Genomic DNA, 25,662 nt, shown 5'->3' on the forward strand with positions numbered 1-25,662 from the left:
GTAGAATTGTGGATGTGGGTGGGTGGGCTGTGGGAGTGGATGGCTGGAATGTGGGTTTAGGGAGTATACTTGGGGCCCAGGTGTTAACGGAGGGCCACGTGTCCTCTATGTCCTCTAAGTGGGGTGTCTTAATATGTTCTAACAACTGAAGTAAGGAAGGTGGTCTAGCGTGAGGAGAGTGCTTACTATGAGTGATGGTGTTTGGCAAGGTAGCGGTGGCGTGAATGTTAGTGATGGGTCACAGGGTTTTATCCAAAGGGGCATCTGTTGGTGTGGTTAAGGGGTGTTCGGTGTTTACTGGGGGTGCGTAGGTAGCTTTGGTTGTGTTGGGTAGGCGAGTAGTGTGGTTGTCGGACGTCGGAGTGGTGGACTGTGTCTGCGTTACGAATATTGGCCTGTGTGGTGGAGGACCGGGGTTGTCGTGAGGGTTCGGTGAGGTGGATAGACGTGTGTTAGTGTAGGGAGAAGTCAGGGGAGTATCAACTTGGTCATATGCAGGTAAAGGTCAGAATGAAGTGATGTTGTTGTCGGTAGGGATAGGACATGGGGTGTGTTGAGTATTAGCGGAGGGGGAAGCCTGAGTGGCCGTTTGATGTTTAGACACTTGCTCTTTGATAATGGGAAGATGTTTTCTAAGAGGCTTAGATTATGATCTGTAGATTGCATGAGGATGGTTCCATTATTGTAGATGGTGATGGTTGCAGTCGCTTGGAAAAATTGAGAGGGGGCGATATAAATAACTAGGCCATGGGCGATTTTTCTGGTGGCGGAGAGTGTAATTAGGGTTAGGAATGCATTTCTCCATTGCGCTCTTCGTTCCGTATGAAAAATGATATCATTAGTTGTGTGTCCGTTGTGTATTGAGAAATAGGGATCCGCTATGGGTGTTTCAGGGTGATGTTTTATAAGATTGTGTTTGAAGCGTTTGGCTGTGTTTTTAGAGAGTTTGGGGGGTAGGTGATGGTGTGAGCTCCATAATAAGCACAAAATTGTTTTTTGAAGTGTTGTATGTGGGTTTCTGTTAGCAGTTTGTGTTATACGGTGTGGGGACGGGCTCAGGGAGGTGGGTATGGGAGGGATGTGTGGGGTTAGGTTTAAGGAGGTGGGTGGGTATGAGGGATGGTGTCAAATGTAGTAGTTGCTAGGTACTAGTCTGGGTGTGGGGGAGGGAAGGGTTCAGGAATCCGAAATAGTGTGCTGTTTGCGTCACGTGTGAGTTACGATGAGGGACCAGCAGGACGAAAGATAGAGAGGTATTGTAGTACTGGGTATAAAGGTAAAATAATGGATTATAAAGTAGTGGATTATAAGGTCTGTTGGTAAAATGAAAGTTAACAGACCAGCAGGACGAAAGTAATATAAGTAAAAAGGACCAGCAGGACGAAGGGTAGCGAGGTATAGTAGTAGTGGGCAGAGAAACAAAAGTAATTGATGATAAGGTCTGTTGGTGAAATGTGAGTTAAAAGAGTTATGTAGATATTCTGACCTGTGTTAGTTGGGTGGGAAGATCAGCGGACGTAGAGTGCATGTTAAATCCTTGTGGGGAAGCTTTTCCAATATGGCCGCCGCATTTGTACAAGCCTCTTAAGCAGAAATACAGTCCTATTTCTTTTTCCATTGACTAAGGGCTGAGGGTTGTAGTCTTGTTTTTCTTTCTATGCACATATTCCCATCAACTTTTTTTGTTTTTAGTCCTACTTCAGTTGCTGCGGTTGGTGTTTGATCCACCTGGGATGGTATCGGTCTGAGACATGGTTGACCCATGGTAGGGGGTGTGCCTCTTACCCTCGTTGTTAGAGTGACCAGCCATTTTGCTCCTCTTTGCCTCAAACTGCCCTGTCAGCCATTGTAATGTACCATTGCAGCAGGGTAAAAAGACAAGAGTTCAGGAATCTCCATATGTTAAATAAGGAAGACGAAAGTGAGCTCACTGTGTCCACTATGGTGTCACCTCAGCAATGCTTACCAGATGCCACTTTCCTCTGCACCAGAACCTGCAGCCTGCAATGGCAGTGTGTGTGTGTGAAGGTACATGGCCTCTGAGGGAGGCACAATGAGTGCTGCAACACTTTGAGGCCTTTCCAGGTCACAGGGCCATTGGTACCTATGGTACCTTTTACAAGGTACTTATATGTGGCCAGAGAGTTTCCAATTGGGTTTTCCAACAGTACAATTTAGAGAAAAAACATAGGCCCTGGGTACCTGGTTGTCAGGAAACCAGGGCACTCTAAGTCAAAGTACATCAACCAACATAAGGCAAAAAGTGGGGGACAACCCGGGAACAAGGGACACATTTCAACACACACCACTTCCTTTTACAAGGAGGAGGCCTCGCTCCTCATCTCCTGGCAATGTATGAGGATTGACTATCCCTGGGCCACCTCCCACCTTCCCGATGGGAAGCAGTCATTGTCACCATAGTGAAACTTGACAAGCCTGCCAATAGCTGTGATTCTTACAAACCACAGTCACTGACAAATGTTGACAACAAGATATTTGCCAAACTCATATCTAACCCTCTTTTACCCATTTTACAAGATATTCTCCTACCAGACCAGTCTGGTTTTGTTTTAGGGTGCTTGGCTGCCCATAATCTCTACACAGTTTGCCCTCATGTACACCATAGGGCCTCAGTTTAAGGCAGACCGTTGCTCTTACACACCACAAATGCCTTTGACTTTCTAGAATGGCCATTTCTCCTTCATCTCCTCCTTTGTCTTGGCCAATGGATTTTAAGGTTAATTAGCCAGCTGTATGCCTCTCCTGTGACTCGCCTCTGCCTAAGAGGCTCCAGGTTGGTCCCATTCCCTGTAACTAAGTGCACCTGACGTGGCTGCCCTCTAGCTCCAAATATTTTAGACTCTGGCCACCCAGATGCACCAATGCCATGCCAGCTGGTGCTTTAATTTCACTGCTCTGCAGATCTTGGTGTCTATGTATGCCAATGATGTCACACTGTATGTCCATAACCCCCAGTTCCCTCTCATTGAAGCTATGAGACAGTTTGAATCTTATCACCCACTACAATGGCAACAGAGCGCAGCAGATATTTATAAATATGACTCAACACAGAAAGTTTGCTGAGTTTTGGAAGGCTAACTATGATTGGGCCATGACTAGTCAAGAGGAGCATTTACCAATCTGGTGCAGGCTGCCCTTGTTGCTGCAAGGCAGATCTGCCATAGTCAAAATGATTATGCTCCCTGAGTTTCTAGGTTTATTCATAAATATCCCAATCTGACTTACAGAACACTTCTTGAAGTGCCTTCACTCCAACCTGAAGTCCTTGGGCTGCGTGGTCCAGAAGCTGAGGGTGCCAAGGGAAACCTTAACTTTGCTATTCCAACAAGGCAGCCTCAGCACCCTTAATCTGTGCCTCTATGCTTACTGTGCTCAGGTCCAGTATGTGTACTTCTTGGTCTACCCTTCTCTCTTCCAGCCACAAACAACAGTGGGACTTGATTCAATGGCTCCATGCCCCCTGGCCACTGTGCTATTCAGTCTGTATAAACCCTTGCTCACTGTAATAGACACTGTGACTTGTGTTCACTGGGATAGCCTGTGAATATGGGCCCAGCTCCACTGCCTCTATACAACCACAATGCCACTTGCTCAAAGCCGTCAGCTTCCTCTGTTGGTGGAAGGGGAGTCCTGTCAGCATGCACGCACACAGGGCTTCTCTTGTTTAGTGATCTCTACCTCAATGAGCATTTCATTATGAATCAAGGTGCGGAGAGTTGCCCCCTGTCCACTGAGCTTGATGCCTTTCTGTTTCACCAACTCCATGCCACCTGCCGTATGCTGCATGATACAGTCCCAGTATATAAAAGTACTGAATTGAGAAATAGTTGGAGTCTTCATTCAAGAGGAACCAATTCTAGTGTGCCTGGAGGGGATGTAACCAATGACCCATTGGCTACACATTCAGTTCATTGTCAAAAGACGCCACGGCACGGAGAGCGTCACCAGACAGCAGCACCTTAATCCACGAACCACAACGAAAACAAATCTAAAACAAAAGCTGTGCATCAATCCCAAATCCTGAAATAACAGTCCCAGTGCCCCCACACTTGACACCCTATACCTTATACTCAAAACCTCCATTCCTCAGAGGCTTATATCCCACCTCTATAATGTGAGGCAAGTAAAGGAACCTATGTGCATCTCTCGTACTCAGACTGCCTGGGTATATGGACATAACTCCCATGATTTCCAAAGTGCAATGGTCATACTGCTGCACCCAATCTATCGCCCTCTCTCCAAACTATTGACTTAGACTTATTCATTTTAAGTTCTTATTAGACTGTACTTCACATCAGCTCAATTGTACAGAATGTGACTCGGAGAAAATGCCCATTGTCTGTTATCTGCCATTCAAGTGGCAAGCTTTTGGGCTGGCATCTTCAGTGAGGTGGCCCAGATCACTAGTCATCTCCCGGAGTGCACACCATTGGTGACCCTGCTGGGGTATATAAACGGGATGACCCCAGAGACTTTGGAGACTCATTGCCATGCTCCTTCTTCTGGCCAAGAGGAGAGTCGCCATCCACTGGGTTTGACGTCAAATGGCAATGGTTAACTACAAGATGCTATGTACTGTCAGGAAAAGCTTACACACTACTGGCAACTCATGCTGTTACAATCCAGGCCCAGGGATATCTGGTGGCATTTGGTCCTACACATTGGACAGCACAGAGCAGGAATGAAAGTACAATTCCTTTTGAAAAGTGAAAGCACAGGCTGGGCTTTCATTTTATTGTGCTGTTGCAGAGTTTCTAACCCAAACACCCTCCCTGAATAACCCTTGACCTGCTTGACTTTCCGAGCCTCAAGCTCAAGTCCTAATGGAGAACACTTGATACTCAGTTTAGGTTCAATGGTAAGATGCTCACCTCCAGACACCACAGCTCGGTTACTCTCCATCTCCTCAAGCACACCTTGCACAAGAAAAAAAGAAAGGTAGATCAGTATTCCATGTGTGGCTGGAGCCACAGGGCTGGAACATTATTGCATACGTTGATGCTTTGCTATCTTATGTCATGTGAATCTGTAAAGAGCACTATACCCTGCAAGGGTATTCTGGTGCTGAGCAGGTATGTGTGCCTATTCCTGCATATCATTGGTTGGTCAATTGAAAAGCCAGGTCTTCAGCTTCTTGCTGAAGGTTCAGATAGGTGGAACTTGAGTTGAGTTGAGGAGTGAAGTGCATTGAAAGTGAATTGATTGTGTTTATGCATCAGAAGCCAGTGTAGTACCATGAAGTGTGGAGTGATGTGAGTGCTGGGTGGGAAATTAAGGATGAGTCTGATTGCTGAGTTCTGGATGGTTTGTATTCTTCTAGTGAGTAGGATGGTAATCCTGCCATAGACATTCTTCCCATAAACAGATCTGCTGGTGACTAGGGCATGAGTGACATTTTTCCACTATTCCTTGTGAGTCATTTGAAGATCATCCTCAACATTTTCAGGGTGTGGTGTTGAATTCTGCTGTCATACCCATTTGTTTCAGATACTTATAATAAGATTCCTGGAGTAGGTTATGGGTGTGTAACCAAATTTATTTGGCTACCAGTTTGAGTTCTATAGTGAGGTGCTCTTACCGAAAGTCTCTACTTCTATATTATTGGGTTTGAGCTACAGATAGTTGACTTTTATCCAGTTAGTAACTTCCTACATTTAGGTGGTGATTTTGTGTTTTATGTTGGGTTTCTTGTCCAGGAGGGAGAGGATCCCTGTTACTATTCATGGCACAGAGCACATTATTGTCCCAAAAGCATGTAGCGTGGACTTCCCTTGTACCCTACTCAGCAAGCTTGATAGATCATGATACATTGTACACAAGGTAGTATCAGAGCATGAGTTTTTCATTCACAGATTACACAGACTGTCTTTGTTACTACACTCACTCCTCTAACTCTCGAAGAAGGTGTCTTGGAAGGTTAAATAATGGGCACTATGTTGGGGTGCATCAAGAGTATGCACTTTAAAAGCATCTATTTATAAATAATTGGCTGAGGATAGGAGATCTTAATCCCTTCAGTACAATGGACGGCCGGGGGTCATCTGACGCACCAGTGCTCATGTGCGTCGGATGGCTTCTGGTTGTCCTCAGACATGGCACAGGGAATCCCTCTGGTTAGGGCACCAGAGGGATTCCCTTAACCCCACACCAGCCTCAGGAGCTTGGAAAGAGCTTCCGAAGCTGCCGAGGCTGCATGCACGGTTTCGCTGAAATGACGTTCAGCACTCACCTCGCGCTGACGTCATTTCAGTAGAAACTGAAATGAGCCAAGAGGCTCATTTCAGTTTTGCTTTCTATGTGCTAAGGGGGCTATCTCAGCCTGCTGAGCACTCCCCCCACAACATTCTAGTCCTTCTTCCCCCCAGGGGGCAGATGGGGTCAGTAGCCCCCAATCAGCCCCCCAGGGGGGATAGTAATCACATTAGATGCAAGGGAATATTTTTTTATAGGCCTGGGGTAGGTGTTGTCCAGAATGGGCATGCAAATGCCCTCACCCTACCCCTGAAAAAAAACAAAAGACTATTTGCCCCCCAGGAGGCAGATGGGGGCAATAGCCCCTGATCTGCCCCCCGGGACTCGGACAGAAAGCCCACTAAGCACCAGGGATTTTCTTTTTTATATAGGTAGGGGTGGGAGCTACCCAGAATGGGCATGTCAATGCCCACACCCCGCAACAAAATGCTACAGTCTTTCTGCCCCCCTTGGGAGGCATATGGGGCAATAGAACCTTATCTGCACCCCCCCGGGGGCGAAAGCCCACTAGCCACCAGGGATTTCTTTTTCAAAGTTCAGGGTGGGGGCTGCCAAGAATGGGCATGATAATGCCCCCAATGACCCCAAGAAAGATGCCACACTCCATATGCCCCTCCCAGGAGGCAGATGGGCGCAGTAGCCCCTGATATGCCCTCCTGGGGGACAGAAAGCCCACTATGCGCCAGCAATTATACTGTCTTTTTTTTATAGGCAGTGGTGGGGGATGATCAGAATGGGCATCTCAATGCCCAAGTGCCCCCAAAAGAATAGCCACAGTCGTTCTACCCCCCTCAGGGGCATATCGGGGCAATAGCTCCTAATTTCCCTCATCCCCAGGTCGGCAGAAGGCCCACTAGGCATTTTTTTTATTTTCGGAAAGGGCCTACCTGTGGATTTTGGGCCATAGCGTAGCCAGCACCTATGGAAACATAGCAAACCTATACATTTTTGAATACTAGACAATGAGGGGAATCCAGGTTATTTTCTTTCAACAATGCTGTTTCTTGGCCATGTATAAACAAATTTCAATAGTACATTATTTAAATAATTACAATGATCTCAATCTGTGCAAAGAGAAAACACTCTTGATTAATACACACATTCTTTAGATCTTTTCACTCAAGAAACAAATAGCAATATTGACTATCTAAAAATTCTAACCCCACATTTACACCTCCTTCAAATAATCCACACTTGTGTCACTGACTCATACTACACACACTCATCCTACCCAGTACAGCATCGCAAGCCCAGATGAATAACATTTGTGTTCAGGGTAAGACCAATAACCCATGAATGCTATGCTGATAGCTGGGACATCATGCTCCCAGGTCGACGTACGTTTCAATGGATTTAAATCATTATCTCCATCTTTATCAGGACCTATCATTTTTTTTGTTATCTCTTTTTCTTTTAGAGGTAAACCATGGGGAATCTAACAACATAATGTTGAAAAGGAGAAACAAAGAGTGTGTCATGAGTTTTGACCCTGGAGCATCATTATTTTGCCCCTTATAAAATCCCTTGTTAAAATGAGAATACTTCTCACCCATTAGCGCCATAGAGACCTTCAACAGTGATATTTTCTGAAAGACAAACGTGAGATAAAATAGAGATATTAGATTCGCATTGTGTCTACTGTTCACCAAAAGAAATAAAAAACACAATAGTGCCCAATTTAAAAACAAACACTATTCACAAAAGAAGGAAAAAGGAAAATAATCAATAGTAATAGTGCCTTTTTTCTTTTTATTGCATGAAACTGTACATGCAATTACCTGTTACTTCTAGCTTCAACGTCAATAAACTCCAGCCGGAGTGAAAGTGACCCCTGTGCCCTAAGAGGTCATTTGGGGTGTCTGCTGTCAAGAACTAATGTTGTCAATGGTTAAACCAGAGGGAAAAAAAGAGTAATTACTGATCTGAATTAATATATACTCTCAATAAATAAGATTTATCTGTAATGTTGTTTACCTAGTTCTAAATTCGTAAAAGTGGCCCATTGCTGGAGTTGCATCACAAACGCGACGCAGCTCCAGCAATGCTCTGGGGGCCCTATATAGTGAATGCTACGTCAATCCTTACGCCTGCTTCAGGCAGGCGCAGGGTTTTGACGCAGCATGGGCCTAAAAGTGACTGAGTGAAATCTTGTAGATTTCACTCAGCCACTTTTAGGAAGCGTTCCTGCGCCGGAACGTCCCCCCTGCGCAGGAACGCCTACATGTGGCGCAGTGCTTTACAACGAGACGCATCTCCCAGATGCGTCACGTTGTAAGTACCCCGCACCATGGCGCAGGATTTGCGCCGCCGCTGCATCACAAAAGTGACGCAACGGCGGCTTAAATGAGGAGCAAGGGGCTTGTAAATATGCCCCCCCATCAGTTTACACGGGCTGCACTGTTATGTCGCGGGACTTACGCGATAGTTCTCGTATTATCACGATAAGACGCAGCTCAAGCGAGATAGACCATGGTTGTATAATAATAGAAGCTTTCGTGTTAAAATGCATACACAACTTTTTACGTACTAACAAGGGCGCCATGTTTGAACATCTGCTTGTTTGAGTTTCTATGCTATTCTCGTCAATGTCACGCATCCTGAACTGATTACATTGTAAATTTCACACCAAAAACTAGTTGTTATCCCATTTTTTATATTTAGTGGTGTCACTGTTCTTATGTACTCAAACAAATGCTATCCAATAATGGGGATATATTTACATTTCTTACAATCCAACAAAAGCCAGCTTCTTATTTGAAAAAATAGATGGTTGTATTTATATACAAATAAGGTGACCCATACCTATAATAAGCCTTATGATGATAGCAGATTACTTCATTTGTGTAGTGGTATGCCAAACCTGCCCAAGGGGAGAAGGAAGGATGAGGAGTTCTATATAGGTTATTATTGACCTTAACTTATATTGTAATGTAACATTGTTCTAACTTATTACAGAAAGAAAGTTATAGGTACTGACAAATCATGTGAACTGCCGTACAATTTCTTCATTTAATCCTACCTTGACAAAATCAAGCTTAAAAATCCAAAAGGTTTCTCTACGTTTCCATCCCTGTATTGCATCTTGTCCAGGGTACACTCTCACCTGCTCAAGTATGAGCCATGTCAAATCACTTTCTTTATGTTTGGATTCTATGTAATGTTAAACCATAGGTGATGTTGTCTTCCTGGTTCTAATTGCTGATTTGTGTTCAGAGTATCAACTCTCAGCCTGTTTCACCTACATACACTAGGTGGTATGGACAAAGAATAAGATGTACTATGTGTTTGCTCTTAAAGTTGGTAAAGTCCTTGAGTGCTCCTCCTTTCTCTTTATACTCCCACTGGTTGGTGACCAATGCTGAGTCACATGCCACACAGGTACCACATCAGTGGTTGCCGGTTACAGCTGAGAGACCTGTAATGGTTCTCTGAGTCTGAGTAATGTTGACTCTACTTCTTGTATGGACCAGTTTGTACTTTAGATTGGCATTCACACGGTATGCCACAATAGGATTTTGCAAGATATTTTGATCTTCGTAATTATTAAAAAATTTGCCAATTTTTGTGGAAGATTCTCTTAACCTTATAATTAAGTGTTGAGTGATTTATAACACATACCAGGTTCTCTTGTTTCTGTTGTGTTGCACCTATCAAAAGGGCATCACGATCATAATATTGTGCCCTCTTGAATGCTTTCCTGATAAGGTGTTTGGGACATCCTCTCTGTGAGAGTCTCTCTTTTAGCTCATCTCCATACTTATCATAATCTTTGATTATCTCTGATCCTCAAAAATTCTCCAAAGGGGAAGGAGTCTTTCTGAGTATTGGGATGACAGCTAACATGTTTCAGAATGGTTTTCTGTGCAGTGGGTTTGCAGAAGAAGCTGACTTGTATCACTCCCTGGTATCCGGAGATAACTATATCTAGGAATTCTACAGCTTCCCTACTATGGTGTGCTGTGAATCTCAAGTTACCATTACTTGCATTCAGCCACAAGATAAATGACAGCAAAGTCTGTTTGTCACCTTCCCAAATAAAAAGATGCCACCTCTAAATCAATGCCATCTTTTGACGTTTTCATAATATGGGGCCACTTTGTTAAAAATGTGTTTGAGTTCATATTCGCCCATGTATATATTGGCTACACTTGGGTCGCAAGAAGCGCCCATACTGGTCCCTTTGATTTGATGGTAAGTCTTTCCCTGAAAATCTAAATAATTGTTTTTCAAGACTATTTCTAAACACCATGAGATAAATTGGTCTGGTCTGTCACCTGCTATTCTCCTTAAGAGGGCTGCTACTACTTCAATTGGTTGTTGTTGAGCTAGGTTTGTATACAGCGCCTCTATATCTAATGTGACCAAAATATCATGATTGGAATCAAATGGGAGGTGTTCGATCTTCATAATGATGTCACCTGTGTCCTTAATATACGACTTGTAATTTGCAGTTAATGGGCACAAAAATGCATCTATGTATTTGGACAGCGGTTCAGTACTTGAATTAATTGAAGATACTATAGGGTGCAGGGGAGGATTTTCAACACTTTTGTGCATCTTCGGCATACCATACAGTGCTGGCATGACTGGATTAGATTTGTTTAGAAATTGATGTTCCTCAGTACAAATATAACCATTGTCTAAGGCTTCATTGGTGATAGTAATAATTTGTTCATTAAGTCTTTTCAGAGACACCACCTTTACTGGTCTATAATGCTCTGTTACTGCCAGCATCTGTAAAATGTTTCTTCCGGGGTATCCATAATCACTATCCCCCAACCTTTATCACAAGGTTTTATTGTTAACCTCGAGGTGTTTTGGAGTCTAGTTAATGCTTTCCTTTCTGGCTGCATCAGATTAGGATTGCTTTTAAAAGTATACTTAGTTATTTTTTGTATCTCCTTTTTCAAAAATCACCATCTCTGGCCCCACCATCTTCAATGCGGGTGTAAAAATTTATTTTGGCTTACATCCAGAATGATTGGTTTCCCCATTACCCATCTCTTGTTGGGAAAAAAAAAATTTGTAGGCAAATCTTTCTAAAGAAGGCAAACATATCATGGTTCAATTTGAATGTGTTGCACAACGTGTTGGATACAAATGATAAGCCTTTACTTAGCACTGAAATTTCATCCTGATTGAGGCAATGTTTAGACAAGTTAAAAGGAAGGTAAGATTTGCTTGGATCCCTCAACGTTTTCCTACCCCGAATCCCCTGCAAACCTCAAATTTAGCTGAAAAAATCACTTTTTTCTCAAACGTCTGCCTGGGAAAGTCCTGGAATCTACGTAGATTCACAAATGTCCTACCACCCAGCATTCCCCCAGGTCTCCTGATAAAAATTATACCTCACTCACGTGGGTGGGTCAAGTACCCGCAACAAGCAAGGGCCCAAAACGTATTGAGGAGACATCAAAATTACCTATCACAAAACAACCTTTTTGTGCAAGAAGAGTCACCTGCGGTTTTGGCTCTTGGCTCGGCGGCCATCTTGGGAAACTACCAAACCCACACATTTCTAAAACCTAGACACCCAGGGGAGTCCAACAAAGTATGGCTTGCGTGGGTCCCCAACATTTCCCTACCCAGAATCCCCTGCAAACCTCAAATTTTGTTGAAAAAGTTGAGTTTTTTCTCACATTTCTGTGTGGGAAAGTTCGGTAATCTGCGTGGATCCACACATTTTCTGCCACCCAATGTTTCCCCAGGTCTCCAGATAAAAATGGTACCTCACTCGCCTGGGTGGGTCAAGTATCCACCACAGGCAAGGGCCCAAGGGACACCTAACAAAACCACACATTTCTGAAAACTAGACACCCAGGGCAATCGAGCAAGGTATGGATTGCCTGGGTCCCCCAACATTTCCCTACCCAGTATCCCCTACAAACATTTGTTGAAAGAATAATTTTTTTCTCACATTTCAGTGTGAGAAAGTTGTTGGATCACCGGGCTGACACAAATTTCCTAATACCCAGCGTTCTTCCATGTCTCCCGATAAAAATGGAACCTCACATATGAGGGTAGGCATATTGACTGCAACAGGAAATGGCCCAAACCTACGATTCCTATATATCCCCACAACCAGAAAGGTTCATTGGATGTAACGGTATAATGCTATCAAACAGCTGTCATAATTAGAAGAAGTTACAGGTGAAAACATTGATGCAAATGGCTGTTTTTTTTCAACTAATTTTCAATTTGTCCTATATTCAATGGTTAGTTTCTATGAAGAAACCTTGAAGGATCTACACAAAGGACCACTTGCCAAATTCAGAATTTATTATACTTTTCTAAAATGTATAGCTTTTCAGGATCCAATATTGCTCCTATCCCCATTTCTACCATTAAATGGAAGGAGGTAGAAAGTAAAAAATATAGCGAAAATAGGCTAAATCCCAGAAAAATGACAAAACTATGTAAAAGATTTTGGTTTTCTGACAAATTGTGACGATTGAGATTTTAGCACCATAACCCCTTTTCTGATACCATTTGCAGGGAAAAAACAGACACTTTCATATGTAGCCCTTTTTTCCAATTGTTCCTAAAAAACCGAAAGTTAGCTGTATTTTTGCTAATTTCTGGGTACCCTCCAGGGGAATCCACAAACCGTGTGTACCTTTAAAATCCCCATGATGTTGTAAAAAAAGGACACACATTTGGCGTGGATACCTTATGTGGTCAAAAAGTTACAGGGGCCTAAGCGCAAACTACCCCAAATAGCCAAAAAAAGGCTTAGCACTGGGGGGAGGGAAAGGCCTAGCAGCGAAGGGATTAAGAAGAAACAGTGTTTACAAAGTGGTAATATTCTGCTGTTATGCAATTGCATCTATCACAACTGTCCTTCTAGGTGCAATTAAAAGGCACTCTTGTTATTCTTTAGAGACCTTCATGCCCCTAAGGCCAGGTGATGAAACATGTTCCCTTTATAATAGTGAGTGATTGCCTACTGTCCGGGTACACATCGTCATTGTGAATTGAATAGTGGGCACCCAGTGTACCATCACGATGTCAAAGAACAGACTGAGAGGAAAAAAGTTTGTTTTAAGGTGCACAAAGTAAAGTGGATAAATGAGTAAGACTATGGCCTCTTGCCCATAATGCTCCTTAGTCCAATGCCCTACGTTGTTCAGCAGTGTGATGATTGTGTATCTCCAACACCTACAAAACAGCCATAGAAATAAATGCACATTTCTTCCTCATGAGAATTGTATGCACAATTATTTCATAGTTTTCTGATGTGACAGTAGAAATTAATGTTATGTCTTTGCCAGGGCTGTCAATTTCAATCCTGTGGTCAGTGAACTATGAGAAAGCCAAAGAGCTTCACAGGAAGTGATTAAACAAAAGACGGTAGAACAATCTCACAGCCTCAGAGGCAAACAAGATCACTCATGTGGATTAAGACGATCATAAAGGTGAGACACCTGACTGAATTATTTGTTAAGCGCACTACTGCCGAGGCGTCTGGGCGCTGAGGTGAGTGCAGAGGTGCACCATTGGCAAGTCTAGATCTTTGTAAAAAGCCAGGTTTTCAATGTCTTTCTGAAGAGAGTTTTGTTGGGCTGTTGTCACATCTGTATGGGCAGGGAAGTCCATAGCTTAGCCGCTTGGAATGAGAAAGATTTTCCTCCTCATCTGACTCTTTTTATCTTGGGAAGATATACCAATCCCATGTTTGCAGATCTAAGAGAGCGAGCTGGCACATACCGAGGGAAGAGGGGGCTGAAATCCGCCGCTCCTCTTCCATACAGCGCTTTGTGCACCAAGCACAGGGCCTTCAAATCCACTTGCCCACGAACTAGAAGCCAGTGTAGCTGTTTGATACTGCTGGCCGTTCGATGATGTTTAGGCAACTCAAGCAAAATTCTAGCAGCCGCATTCTGTACACACATTCTTACACCCGCTCCCAAGTACAGAACATTACAGTAATCGATTTGCGATAAAACCAAGGCTCCTACTACAGTTTTCCTTAATGAAAATGGAATGAAAGGAAGTATTTTTTGAAGGACCTTCATTGTAAAAAAGCAGGCCGAGGTAACCTGATTGAGTTCTGGGGCAAACATTAAATCTTTGTCAATCAGGAAACCCAAATTCCTAGCCTTGGGCACAGGGACCGGGAAATGCAGGCTTCAGGAGGCCACCATAGTTGGCTCCATACTCAAGGTTTCTGCCCAAACTCAACAACCTCAGTTTTTTCTATGTTGAGGTTCAGAAAATTAGAGGTCATCCAAATCATCAGCTCCGTGAGAAAATTGCGGAAACCTTCAGTTGTTATGTCTATACTCTATGTGAGAGACACCACAAGCTGAGTGTCATCCACATATGATACTAGCGTCAGACCATAATTTCATCTTATCCAATACCAGAGGAGACCTTTCATAAACATGCATCACAGAAAGACAGCCATGGGAGTGCTTAAAAAACTAAAGGCGTTGACCACTGCTATCTGATTATATAAAAACATAGGGGTTCGTTCATGCAGGTGGTGGCATCCGGTACATGTTAATAGGAGCAGCTGGGCACGTTCCTGCAGTTCAATCTAGTCCTAGAGTCTTGAGAGAAAACAAGTAGCCTTTACATGGTTTCTAAATGTCTTATGGCCATCCTGTATGAGTTTGCAGCGTAGTGTATTCTTCACATGTAGTGTCAACGTGTGTGAGGTTTTTCAACCATGCATTGACACTTGAACAATTTTTTGTGCCCCAATGCAGTGCAATTTCATGTTGCGCCAGCAGCAATGCTATAGAAGTGAATCTGCAGACCATTTTAGGGATATCGTGCCCTTATCACAACAGGGACATGAAGGGTTCTGGTGAAATTTCAACCTCTACTATTATTGAACCTGCTAAAAATGTCCAGCCAATATTCCCCTATGTGAAAGGAGACCATGTTAGATGTGCAAAGTCCACCCTGGCTTTTGGGGTAGGGTTAGGTCAGCATGATACCAATTATGGGCAACTGAGCAGCAAAAAATACAGCTGAGAATCAGGCACTCCAAACATCTCTCTGCCATAGGAAAGGCCTAGCGTACACCATTGTACTCAGTCGTATAACTGGCCCAAACCGATTAAAACTAGAGGTTATATAGGGAGTTGAAAAAGCTATTGGTAAAGGGGATGGGTATGTTAAAGAAATAGTAGAGAAATCAGGGGAGTACAACGATTGTGATCATACCGCAGCCAGAGGTCAGTTTGTGTGGTCATCTTCTCTATGGACATGTCATAGCTTACCTGTTCATTATTGCGGTGCAAGATAATGCCCAAAAACATCACTGCTTCATCCCACCAAGTGAGAGGATATTCACATGTCACTGTGGTGGTGGTATCTGTGAGGGTTAACAACTCAGACTTATATCGGTATCTGTGAGGGTTAACAACTCAGACTTAGATCAATTGATATGAATGTAGTGTAGTTCCTATATATCCCAATAGGCTCTGCGCATTGGGATAATATATCCTATAGATGTGACGTAGGACTGAGGTCAACTAGGTCTCTATCGAATATACTAAACTTAATTGTGTGTGTGCCAGCTAACTCAGAGGTCACTAGAAACGTTCCCGAATACACAAGAAGAGATTAGTTTCTGACTACCGCATAAACATGACACCTTGTTTCCCTAGAATAAGAAATATATCTCTCAGAGTTGCGGAAACAATAGATAAGTATTTCACTCAGTCAATCGTGCATGCTTCGTTTCTACAGAGTTGCAGAGAAATAGAGAGACAGGCGTTTTCAATAAAAGGTTTATTGAACAGTCTTTTTTATCATGCAAGAGAAGTGAACTGCTACAATTGTTATGCAGACTGCAAAGTATAATGCGTACAGCGAGAATAGTATTATAAAATAATACTGTAAAAGCATTGTATGGTTTCTAAGGTTTTCTATGTAAAAATACTTACATAAACACACAGGCTAAAATACTCAACTGGTGCTTCTAAAATACGCCTACCCCAATGTACCTAACCTAGGTCTAGTACTCCGGAAGAAGTAAGCATTTTGTAGCATAGGTTTAGTTTTCTTTTGCCAAGAATCTACCAAAGGTTTCTCTAGGTTCTAATCAACTCCATACCTTGGTTTAGAATGAAGGAGGTCTGGTATCTGTCTCGGGACTCAAGTTCCCAACACCCCGCAAGGGGAGCTTGGAAACACTGGAGCTGGATTCTCTTCAGGAGAAGAGCTGCTTCTTGATCAGCGCGTCAGCTGGAGATTCAGCTTCCTTTGGCACTTGCTGTAGCGAGCTGGTCGGGCAAGTAGGCTGTCGATCTGCTCCGAACCACCGTAGTTTGCTAGAGCAAGTGAAGGTATATTTATTCCTTGAAGGTGTTTAGAAATGCCATAGTTTGACATAAAGTCTGGCATAAGAACTTCATAATGAACCTCTTGGGAATAGTTGTTCATGGTAAAACTAACTGAGTGCTTGGAGAAATCAATATTCAAGCTGATTTTCTAAGAAATCGTTGTGACTTTTGGTACGGGTGGAAGTAGCCTCGCCTGTATTTTGGTAGTATTGGGCTATGCCTAAATAAGGGCTTGATTTCTATGCCTATATTAGGGACATGTGAATTGTACCTATATAAGGGCATGAATCGGGAAAATCCATTCGGAGCCTAAAACGCCACACAACACATGCCAAAGTAGACAATCTTCCATACAATAGGCACTTAGTTCTCAGCAGGGTGTCATATGAACAACAACATATTGTCTGCATAGAAAGTCAGGAGTAAGGTACCAGGGGATGCGATGCAGATGTCTCTCTTGTAGATGATAAACCAAAGGTTCCATGGCTATGATGAATAGAATTGGCAACAGGGGGCACCCTTGTTTATTATTTTGAAGGTTTCTGAAAAAGATCTGGTAACACGTAGCTTGGCAACTGGATTGGAGTATAATAGCATAACGAGTGCAATGATTGGGAGGCCCAGTGTGCATAGTGTTGTGTGTAGGAAGGGACACTCCAAAGAGTCAAATGCCTTCTTGGCATCCAACAAGCTATCTGCATCATGGACACTTTTCAAGATCCTGTTCAATGCAGAGAATACCGGTATACAGTCAAAATATCGAGTTTTTAATATCGAGTTACAATAATATCGAGTTTAAAATATAGAATGGACATAATATCGAATGGACAGAATATAGACTACAAAAATATAGAATGACAGAATATAGACAACAAAAATATAGAATGACAGAATATAGAAAACAAAAATATAGAATGACAGAATATAGGCAACAAAAATATAGAATGACAGAATATAGACAACAAAAATATCGAATTTGAGGTAAGTTATTATTAATTTTTTAAAGTATTTTTTATTTTAGTATATGTGTGAATAGTGTATATTTGTTTTATAAATTATTATAATTATTTAATTTTATGGTATTTAAGTTTTTGCGTAATATTATTCTGTAGCGGGTTGTTGGTTTATAGGGGAATAGGGTGGGAAGTAATTTAATTATAATTAATTAAATATGTTAATTTATTTATTGGTATTTATTTAGAATTAATAGTTAATTGATAATTAATTGGTAATTAATTAAAATATAATGGTTAATTTTTTTATTAATTGATTAATTGATAATTATGTTAATTTTATTCATGTATTTTCTGTAGCGGGTTGTGGGTTTATAGGGGAATAGGGTGGGAAGTAATTTAATTATAATTAAGTACATTTGTTAATTTATTTATTAGTATTTATTTAGAATTAATAGTTAATTGCTAATTAATTGCTAATTGATTAAAATATAATTGTTAATTATTTTAATTAATTGATTAACTGATAATTATGTTAATTTTATTAATGTATTTTCTGTAGCGGGTTGAGGGTTTATAGGGGAATAGGGTGGGTAGTAATTTAATTATAATTAATAAATATGTTAATTTATTTATTGGTATTTATTTAGAATTAATAGTTAATTGATAATTAATTGGTAATTATTAAAATATAATTGTTAATTATTTTAATTAATTGATTAATTGATAATTTTGTTTATTTTATTAATGTATTTTTTGTAGCAGGTTGTGGGTTTATAGGGGAATAGGGTGGGAAGTAATTTAAGTATAATTAATTGAATATGTTAATTTATTTATTGGTATTTATTTAGAATTCATTGATATTTAAATTTTTAATTGGTAATTAATTAAAATATAATTGGTAATTCATTTTAATTAATTGATTATTTGATAATTATGTAAATTGTATTAATTTATTACCTGTAGTGGGTTGTGTGTTTATAGGGGAATAGGATGGGAAGTAAATTAATTATAATTAATTACATTTTAGATTTATTTTTTGGTATTTATTTGGAATTAATTGATATATACATTTTAATTGGTAATTAATTAAAATATAATTGATAATTAATTTTAATTAATAGTTTAATTGTTAATTATATTAATTTATTTTCTGTAGTGGGTTGTGGGTTTATAGGGGAATAGGGTGGGAAGTAATTTAATTGTGAATAAATAAATATTGTTATTTATTTTTTGGTTTTGTTTTGTTGTAAATATTAATACATTTTTAATTGTTAATTAATTAATTGTTAATTGGTAAATAATTTGTATTAATAGGTATTATTTGTAATAATTATTGTTTTGGTATTTTTATTTGATTATTATTATATTATATAAAAGTGTTAATTATTGTTAATTAATTTGTATTTGCTATTAATATTTAATTAATTTTTATTCATATATGAAGTATTTATTTTCTCTACTGTTGTACTCTCTGGAGTGTGAATAGTAATTTTTACCCCTACGCTGTCCAACGCTTTCCCTACTGTTTCACTCTTTGGAGTGGAAATAGTTATTTTAAATCTCCCGCTATCCAATGCTTTCCCTACTGTTGCACTCATTGGAGTGGGAATAGTAATTTTTACCCCTATGCTATCCAACGCTTTCCCTACTGTTGCACTCTTTGGAGTGGGAATAGTAATTTTTACCCCTACGCTATCCAACGCTTTCCCTAAAGTTGCACTCACTGGAGTGGGAATAGTAATTTTTACTCCTCCGCTATCCCACACTTTCCCTACTGTTGAACTCTCTGGAGTGGGAATAGTAATTTTAACCCTCCCGCTATCCAACGCTTTCCCTACTGTTGCACTTTCTGGAGTGGGAATAGTAATTTTTACCGCTACGCTATCCAAAACTTTCCCTACTGTTGCACTCTTTGGAGTGGGAATAGTAATTTTTACCCCTATGCTATCCAACACTTTCCCTACTGTTGCACTCTCTGGAGTGGGAATAGTAATTTTAACCCTCCCGCTATCAAACGCTTTCCCTACTGTTGCACTTTCTGGAGTGGGAATAGTAATTTTTACCGCTACGCTATCCAAAACTTTCCCTACTGTTGCACTCTTTGGAGTTGAAATAGTAATTTTAAATCTCCCACTATCCAATGCTTTCCCTGCTGTTGCACTCATTGGAGTGGGAATAGTAATTTTTACCCCTATGCTATCCAACGCTTTCCCTACTGTTGCACTCTTTGGAGTGGGAATAGTAATTTTTACCCCTACGCTATCCAACGCTTTCCCTAAAGTTGCACTCACTGGAGTGGGAATAGTAATTTTTACCCCTACGCTATCCAACACTTTCTATACTGTAGCAATCTCTGGAGTAGGAATAGTAATTTTTACCCCTACGCTATTCAATGCTTTCCCTACTGTTGCACTCTCTGGAGCGGGAATAGTAATTTTAACACTCCCGCTATCCAACGCTTTGCCTACTGTTGCACTCTTTTGAGTGGGAATAATAATTTTTACCCCTACGCTATCCAATGCTTTCCCTACTGTTGCACTCTTTGGAGTGGGAATAGTAATTTTTACCCCTACGCTATCCAACGCTTTCCCTAAAGTTGCACTCACTGGAGTGGGAATAGTAATTTTTACCCCTACGCTATCCAACGCTGTCCCTACTGTTGCACTCTCTGGAGTGGGAATAGTAATTTTTACCCCTACGCTATCCAAAGCTTTCCCTACTGTTGTACTCTTTGGATTGGGAATAGTAATATTTACCCCTCCGCTATCCAACGCTTTCCCTACTGTTGCACTCTCTGGAGTGGGAATAGTAATTTTTACCCCTACGCTATTCAATGCTTTCCCTACTGTTGCACTCTTTGGAGCTGGAAAAGTAATTTTAACACTCCCGCTATCCAACGCTTTCCCTACTGTTGCACTCATTGGAGTGGGAATAGTAATTTTTACCCCTACGCTATCCAACACTTTCCCTACTCTTGCAATCTCTGGAGTGGGAATAGTAATTTTGACCCCTACGCTATCCAACGCTTTCTATACTGTTGCGCTCTCTGGAGTGGGAATAGTAATTTTTACCCCTACGCTATCCAAAGTTTTCCCTACTGTTGCACTCTCTGGAGTGGGAATAGTAATTTTAACCCTTCCGCTATCCAACGCTTTCCCTACTGTTGCACTTTCTGGAGTGGCAAAAGTAATTTTTACCGCTACGCTATCCAATGTTTTCCCTACTGTTGCACTCTTTAGAGTGGGAATAGTAATTTTGACCCCTACGCTATCCAACGCTTTCCCTTCTGTTGCACACTGTGGAGTGGGAATAGTAATTTTTACCCCTTCTCTATCCAACGCTTTCCCTACTGTTGCACTCTCTGGAGTGGGAATAGTACTGTTTACCCCTACGCTATCCAACACTTTCTATACTGTTGCAATCTCTGGAGTGGGAATAGTAATTTGTACCCCTCCGCTATCCAATGCTTTCCCTACTGTTGCACTCTCAGGAGTGGGAATAGTAATTTTAACCCCTACGCTATTCAACGCTTTCTCTACTGTTGCATTTAATGGAGTGGTTATAGTAAATTTTACACTTTCCGCTATCATACGGTAAAAATATTGTTAATATTTTATTAATATTATGTTTATATATATATATATATATATTCACTTAAAAAACCATAGGTTTCACACCAGTTATAGTTAGGAATTAGCATTTAAGAAACCTATTAAATTCACTGAATAAACCATAGGTTTCACACCAGTTATTGTTAACTGGAAATTTTACTGACATAAAACCATTGAAAATCCACGTTATAGTTAGTTGGACTCACTATAACTTGCGCGCCTGCAATGCACTGGTGATGACGTCACATATTACATCACTCATGACATGGTCAGTGACATCACTCATGATATCACTGATGACACCATCCAGTGAATGTGTGTCTTTCTGAAAAATCAATATGTTTTATATATGTATATGTAAAGGTCGATGGAAGAATACATTTTTAAATAAGTGTCTAAATGGATGTTTTTAAAAAAAAAAGTTGATTGGTTAACTGGCTTATTAAGTGTATCTTAGTGAATACATATATTAGCGAGTATTGTTTAAATATTTAAATGTTTGTATCAGTGTTTCACTTTGTGTTTAAGTGGCTGCATGGGTTGGTGAGTAGCTACATATGTGTGTATATGGGTTATTAGATTTTTTTTTAGTATCAGTATGAGTGTCTGTATGGTTTGGTGGGGGTGTTACTTAGCACATAGATGCATCAATGACTGACTCACTGTTTGTATGTGTTTTTAAGAGAGCATATGTGCAGGACTGTATGGGTGGATGAGTGTGTATATGTGTGTGTTAGTGAGTGAATGACTGTCTCACTAGTGTCTTTATCAGTAACTACATACGTTTTAATCTAGTATATGTGAGTATTGATGTAGATAAGTGAGTATATGTGAGAGTGAGAGATTGAAAGAGTTCTTGTTTAAATAAGTATTTTTTCTTTAAGTGATTGTTTAAGAGAGTAAGTATGTGTAGGTTTCCTTAGAAGTAAGGTGGTAGTGTGCGTATAGTTGTATATGCAAATAAATGGATGTTCAATAGTTTATTTGCATGTGTGAGTATGTGTGTGAGTAACTTTTGGATGACTGTTGGTGTGTAACAGGATGTATAGGTGTATCACTACACATGATGAGTGAGTATATGTATGAGTGACTATATAGAACTGTTGGTGAATGAGTGGATGTGTATATAGATGGTGGAATTACTGAATTGGTTGTTGTAACTGGTATGGGTATCTCCATTTCTTTGAAAATGATAGTTTCTATTTTTGAATATGTGTTTCAAGGGTTACATTACACTGAAAGGAGGTCTGTCACTCTTTCACAAGGATGGTGTCATCAGTGATGTCATGAGTGATGTCACTGACCATGTCATGAGTGATGTAATATGTGACGTCATCAGCAGTGCATTGCAGGCGCGCAAGTTATAGTGAGTCCAACTAACTATAACGTGGAATTTCAATGGTTTTATGTCAGTAAAATTTCCAGTTAACTATAACTGGTGTGAAACCTATGGTTTTTTCAGTGAATTTAATAGGTTTTTTAAATGCTAATTCCTAACTATAACTGGTGTGAAACCTATGCTTTTTTCAGTGAATTTCATAGGTTTTTTAATAGCAAATTTCTATTGCTATGAAATGTAATATTTTTTAAAATGAATCCTATATTGTATATTTATGTAATACTATTTATTTTATGTATATTGTTCATGGTTTTTATTTTTTTTATTTTTTTTGCCTTGGAGCGCTCCCGGTGCGCATACCGGTGAGCGCACCGGTGAGCGCATCCTTCCGACGCACCCCGGAGCGCGTACCGGTGAGCTTCCCGTTAGCGCACCCCCAAAAAAAGAAAAAAAAAATAATGAAGGTTGGAGCATAAGGAAAGGGGACAGAGAGAGTGGTGTAAAGAGAAAGAGAGCTAGAGGGAGGAACACAGAGGGACTGTGTAATAGATAGTAAGACAGAGAAAAGGTGTAAGAGGAAGTAACTGAGAAAAGGAAAATGAATAAGGGAGCAAAAGAAGAGAAGAAAGAGGAAGAAGACTAAAGCAGAGGTTCTGGGAGAATGTGAATTGGTGATGAAAGTAAAAGAAAGGAACGTAAAGGATGGGGAATGACGGATAGTGACCAGAGAAAAGGAACAGCGGTGACGGAGGGAAAGAAAAGAGCAGTGAGTGTAAGTAAAGAGGGGTGAAAGAGGGTGGAAAAAAAAGTGAATAAGGGTAAGACATGGGGAGTGACAGAGAGAAAGAACAGAGAGAGTAAAGGAAGGAGTGACAGAAAGGCACTAAGTGAACCAGAAAAAAAAGGTAAGTGAGGGAGTGTGGGTGAGCAGTGGCACTGAAAGAAGTTGAATGTGGTAGGAAAGTAAGGAAAAGAGTAGTAAACATGGAGGATGAGAATAACTGAGGGAAGCAGAGTAAGGAAACAAGGGTGAGGTAGGGTGAGAGAAAAGTAGTGAGGTTAAAACAAAGGGTGATGACAAATAGTCACACTTACCATATAATTAATGTAAACTTAATTGCATCTTTAAACTACACTTTGTATCTGTGAAAGACAAAAGAAAAAAAAGTTATAATTAGTAAAATATATATTTTAAAAACAGAAGGAATGGGTCAAGAGGTTAAAAATCTAAAAAAATTTACTAAGAAATAAAGCAAGAGTGAAGGATACAGAAACGAAAATAAAGTAATGCACAAGGACAAAAAAAGGGAAAAAGAAATAGAAGGAGAGCAAATTACTGAAGGTAAGTATGATACCAAAACAAAATCAGGAAAGAGAAGTAAGTAAAAGGAGAATGAGTGAAAGGGAAAGTAGTCTAAATGAGGATCTATTTACAAGAAAGAGGAATGGAAGATGACTGATAGTGACTGAAGGGGAATCACAGAGTGAAGGGATGAAGGGAATGAGGTTAATATAGAATAATAGTGGAAAAAGGAGTGAGGAAGTAACTACACAGAAAGACTAAGGGAAGGACTGAGTGAAGTGCAGTAGAAAGAGTGAAGAAAGGAAAAAGAGTAAAGGAGCAAAACAAGGAAAGAGAGGAGAAGAGAACTAAAGCAGTGGTACTGAGAGAATGTGAGAAAGCTGAAAAGTGGTGCAAGGGAGAGAGGAAATGCTGACAGTTGAAATGGGATTGAGGGGTTGTGAAAGAAGTGGAGTAAAGAAACAGCGATGAAACAAAGTGAGAAAAAGGCAGTGTAAGTGAGTAAAGAGAGCTGAAAAAGGGTGGTAAAATAGAAAATGAGTGTGAGACAATGGGAATACAATATAAATTACACAATGCAAACTATAGAATAACTTATAGAACATGTTAGATACTTTATTTTTGCTGTTCTCAGAATATATTGAATTTCACTAAAAACAGTGAGTTCAAACTCTTCATCATATAACAGCGGGGAAAAAAACACAATCTAAAAGATTGTGTTTTAAAAAACCCATATAAACTTACAAATCATATATGTACACTAATCTTTGATTCACTTACTTTTCCATGAGGCCAAATAGTAGATAGTGAAGGTCCTTTTCGTTGGAAAATACTCTGCTGTTCTCTAAAACTTCCATTTCATCGACTTTCTATAAAAAAAGCTCTAAGAACATCTGAAATAATTCTCAACATTTTCATTTTCCTCCTTGTGTTAAGTTATAACTTATTGCTCATACCTTCTTCTTTCCTTACGGCCAAATAGTGTCAGATATATGAGTATATTTTGAAATTTCTCTAATTAAACTCTGAAATTACCGTTTACCCGAAGTTTTCAAAGAAAAGCTCATATAACATTTTCACAATCTTTAAAAATTCATATTCCCTTTTTTGATCACTCATGTTCAACATTTCCTATAATACTGACTTACTATGAGATCCACTTACAGTACCTATTTGAGATAAATAATTTTAAACATAAGACTAACTAAGTAACTAACTTTCATTAACTGCACCCGTCTTCATAGGCCAATTACCTTTACTAAAATTTTGGTTTTTAAAAACACTAGGTAAGAATTGTTTAAGTCAAAAGGCAAACGTTGTTTATAAGTCAAATGAGAATCATTGCAGTAACTCCAACCTTTTTGACATTTTAAGTAGCATGTATAATGTCCTGATGTTGTTGAAGGACCATCATGATAAATAATAGCTACAGTTGTAAAAGTTCTTCCTGCAATTGATTACTGAGAAGCCACAAAATTTTTGATACAAGTTGTCAATTTAGTTCCATCAGGTCTACATCGTTGGAAAACTAAAATCACATACTGACCATAACTTTGTATAAATAATGTGGACAGCATTGGACACTTACATTGGGTACACACCATATTATGATCAGCTGCTTTAACTAGATTATTAAATGGCACTGATTTGCAGTCTGGTAAAGTCAAATATATAAATCTTTCAGTGTCTATTCTAATAGTACTTGATAAACTACAATTCTCGCAGTCATGCTGCCATTGATAAGAAAGGCTAAAAAGATTTTCTACATCTACACCTTCATCTTCCAAAACACCAAACATATACATTAAAAATTCCTGACAATCCTGCTGAATGTTCTGTGAAAAATTTTCTTGATCAGAACACATGTCTAAAATATTTCGAA

This window comes from Lissotriton vulgaris, unplaced genomic scaffold (genome assembly GCF_964263255.1).
Source record: "Lissotriton vulgaris unplaced genomic scaffold, aLisVul1.2 SCAFFOLD_2830, whole genome shotgun sequence".
In the NCBI taxonomy this organism is placed as follows: Eukaryota; Metazoa; Chordata; class Amphibia; order Caudata; family Salamandridae; genus Lissotriton; species Lissotriton vulgaris.